Here is a 3,950-nt window from a genome sequence, read left to right as displayed (position 1 = left end):
AAAAAAATTATATAAACATTGATGCTTTATTTTAATTACATGGAGCCATGTTTTCTAGTAAAGATAAAGCAACATCAATTTCCATATTAAGCTAACTGAAACATATTTTTAATCTTACGGGGAACAGCTGTAAGGCCAAAGGTGTGGTTCTTCAGAATACCCCACCCCTTCCACAAACCTTCAGATAACAGAGAAGACACATTGAAAGGCAAAGTCTTTCTCTGCCCCTCATACGAGCCAGTTCTCTGTCACCGGGACAAGATGAGGAAGGAACCGCCAGCCCTTCCCATTCGGACATTCCAGCAGGAGGGGCCCTGGCAGCCCAGCAGAAGGCTCGGCTATGAGGCTGATGCACCCAGCACTGCCAATGTCGGTGAAAGGGGATGAGTGATCCAGCAGCCAAGGCCACAGAGCTGCAGAAGTCAATCAATCGGAGTGTCAGGCCGGAGCACACGGGCGGTCTGAGAGCTGGATCGAAGGCTTGGCAGAAGCGAAGCAGACAGGACCAGTTCCTGATTGCTCCGAAGACACTCCAGCGTGCATCTTGAAAACACTAAATTTCTGTCCCAGTTTCTCCTCTTGATCAGGATTCATCAATAGTGGCCCTCATTGAGACATGTGATCATTTTTCCAATTGGCTTAGACTATGACCACGAACCCTTTTGTTTCAGAGAGTGGTTCAGAATAAGAATAGCTATCGTGTCAAGGCGCCTGGGTCCTTTCTCTGCTGTGCCTGGTCGTGATCAATAATGATGACAGTCAGACAGGGCTGAGTCTGTACCTGTCAGCTCTGATTGACACGGTACACGGCAGGTCTGAATTATCCTTGTCAGTCGCCGACTGAGCACAGGAGGACGTGGGGCAGATCGAACGTGGCTCTGGTGGAAGAAATATTTGCATTCAGTTGCCCCTTCCAAAGGGAGCTCTTGGCTCAAAGGGTTAAAAGTTGTAGACCCAACTTTGATGCGTTGCTAAGGGCTCTTCTCTTCCGACACACATGTCACTTAAGGGACCTGCAGTTTCTTTGTCAGTTTGTAAAAGACTAAAATATCTAATGGGTTTAAAAAAAAAAAAGGAATCGATAATTGTAAACCATGGTGTCAAGAATTAGAAAAAAAGATTAATTGCAGGTGGTCCTCACTTAGGGCGAATTAACGACCCTAGCGAGCAAGGTTCTAGCAATTAATAAAACCACCAGCCATAAGATTTACATTAGCGTTCAAAGGTCACTCCATTACAACAAAGGCATTTTTCATTAGGAAAAAGAAACTGCAGAGAAATCCCATAAGTGCCCCTTATCCTGCATGATTATATTAGCCTCTCCACCGGCAAAAACCTACGAAAGGAAGGGCAAGGAGTCGTGGAGAGGAACTTCTCGCAAACCTTGAGCACTGTCTGCATTCTCGGCTCCTGAACTGGCCTTCGAGAAGCGTCCCGAGGGCCTGGGGAAGCCAACACGTGGCTCCGCGTTCAGTCACACACAAATGACGGCTTATCCTCGTCAATGCAAACTGAAGGTATCCAGGAGGTGTTTTTCTTTCTTATAAAATCTCCATCTTTTCCTCCTAGTTTTCATCGATATCATGAGATATCGATGAGCCAGCCGGGCAGCAGCCCCTCGACGGGAGTCACCGTTTTGATTCCCGGTGGTAGATTCTGCGTGTTCTCAAAATTCACATCGATGAAATTGTAACACGATCTCTTCTGCGTCTAGATTGTTCTGTGCAACATAACGTGGTGATATCCATCCATATTCTTGCATGATGCCCGCAGTCAGGTTTTGCTGTTACATAATATTCCATTTTAAGAGTCTAGAACAATTCTATCGTCTTATTGATGGACTTTTGGGCTCTGTCCAGTTTGGGGCGATGATGAACTTCCTGTAAACATTCTTAGGTGTGTCTTTTGTTGACAGTATGTTTTTATTTCGCAAGGCTCCGTATCCAGGAGTGGAATGCAAAAACACTTGGCATTTTCTTTCTTTTTATCTTTATACATTCTGGTAGGCTAAATAGCATACTTTTGACACATATTTGATTAAATTAAAATATGTTACAACATTTTTTCTATATTTTTCTTTAAACATTATTTTTTAATTAAATTTATTGAGGTGACATTGGTTAATAACATTATAAACGTTTCAAGTGCACAATTCAATAATACGTCATCTGTGTATCGCATTGTGTGTTCACCACCCAAAGTCAAATCTCCTTCCGTCACCGTATATTTGAACCTCTTTACCCTTATCTACATCCCTCCTAGTTTTCCAATTGAAGAAATCATATAAACTATGAATGGAATACTCTGTGTCTGATACTACAGATTAGAGAGATTCTCTTATATGAGCTAACACTTTGAAATGACAAAAAACAGACCATGCCTTGTTTATGCGGCTTTTATTGGATTCGGTATGACTCAGGCCTGGTTACATTTCTCTCTAATGCCCCGAACCACAGCATTGTTTTGCATTTCTAAGCCTGCCTTGTTTATGTCTCATCTTATCCCCAGACCTTCAAGAACTTGGCCAATATTTCTCTATTTGTGTGTTTAACTTTTTAACGTGTGTATACCTGAGCCAAGATTCTATAGTTGGTTCTTTTCTCTTTCTGCTTGACACGCTCTAGCTGGATGACCTCACCCATTCTCTTGGGGTTAAAAAAAAAATCACCAGAGTAGATAAAATTCCCAAAACACACCTCGAGTCTCATCAGGCGGGGCCAGATTGAGCCCTGGTGTTTCAGATCCCTTTGCAACGGTTACAGAACCTGAACCAAACACGAAAAGATTGAGCCGATGTAAATTTGACTCACATATCCAACTGTTAGTGAATCTAAAATGATGATAGCTTTTCCAGGTCATATAACCCCCCCGAGTAGCACTTTAAAAAATAAAAAGATAGGAAGTCAGAGTTTCTATGAAAATCTCTAAAATACATATTTACTGATGATTTTACAAAGATAGGAGAAAGCTTAACATGCTATTCAAATATAATATTCATTCAGTTTTAAATTCATTCCACTCGTATTTATCGGACACCTACTACTGCACGCTGGGGTTTCAAAGCCTCAGGCTTCAATTAATGTTTACCTAGTGGGGGAATTAAATAAAGTAACCAAATAAATATTTAACAGCTTCGGTTCATTGTGTCTTTGAGTCACTTGGTGATATACTAGAAATCTGAGATCACGAGACGTAACCCAAATCACTCACTCATTTTGAGAATATAAATTAAACATTTTGAGAGATCACTAGAAAAATTCATCCCAATTCAGGCATTTTAAATGTCCCCATTTGGAGTGACGCATCCATCAACCAACAGGAACCACTTTCGGGATGAAAAATCGACCCTAACGGGCAGCTTAACATCACAAGATGCTGACTGGTTCATCGCAACACGCCTCTCACAGGAGGTGATTCATGAAGAGATCCCCCAGCACTATCTGCCTAAAGCACCTGAAGACATTTCCTCTGAGCTGTTTCATAAAGAAAATGCACAATGAGAAAGACAGTGAGCGGAGGCCCATGCATGAAAGTTTCTACAATTCTCCACCATAGAGAGTTACCACCATCAGCCACTGGGGCTCATTTACAGACAAAGTTTTCTTCTTAGTTGGTGTGATTTGTGTTCGTTCAGCAGCTTCTGGGAAGGATCTCACTGTGTTTGTGTTTTTCTTACAGGAGCAGCACGCCTCATGGTGCATCTCCTTGAAAAAGAGGGGTGGTCGTCATCCAGACACCAATCCACCCAGGACATCGTTTACACGAGACCCACACATGTACTCACAAAGGACAGAGTCTTCCTGTGGAAACCATTGCCGTGTAGAAGACTGGACTTAGCATTCCAAACCCACGCCGGGCTGGGTCAGCAACTGCCCTTAGCAAGCTCAAGGAAGCCAAGCTTCTTCTCAGGAGACCTCACGTACATTTCTTGAGATTTCCATGATTAGACA

Source organism: Pteropus alecto, unplaced genomic scaffold (genome assembly GCF_000325575.1).
Source record: "Pteropus alecto unplaced genomic scaffold, ASM32557v1 scaffold142, whole genome shotgun sequence".
In the NCBI taxonomy this organism is placed as follows: domain Eukaryota; kingdom Metazoa; phylum Chordata; class Mammalia; order Chiroptera; family Pteropodidae; genus Pteropus; species Pteropus alecto.
Note: the sequence above shows the minus strand (reverse complement) of the source record.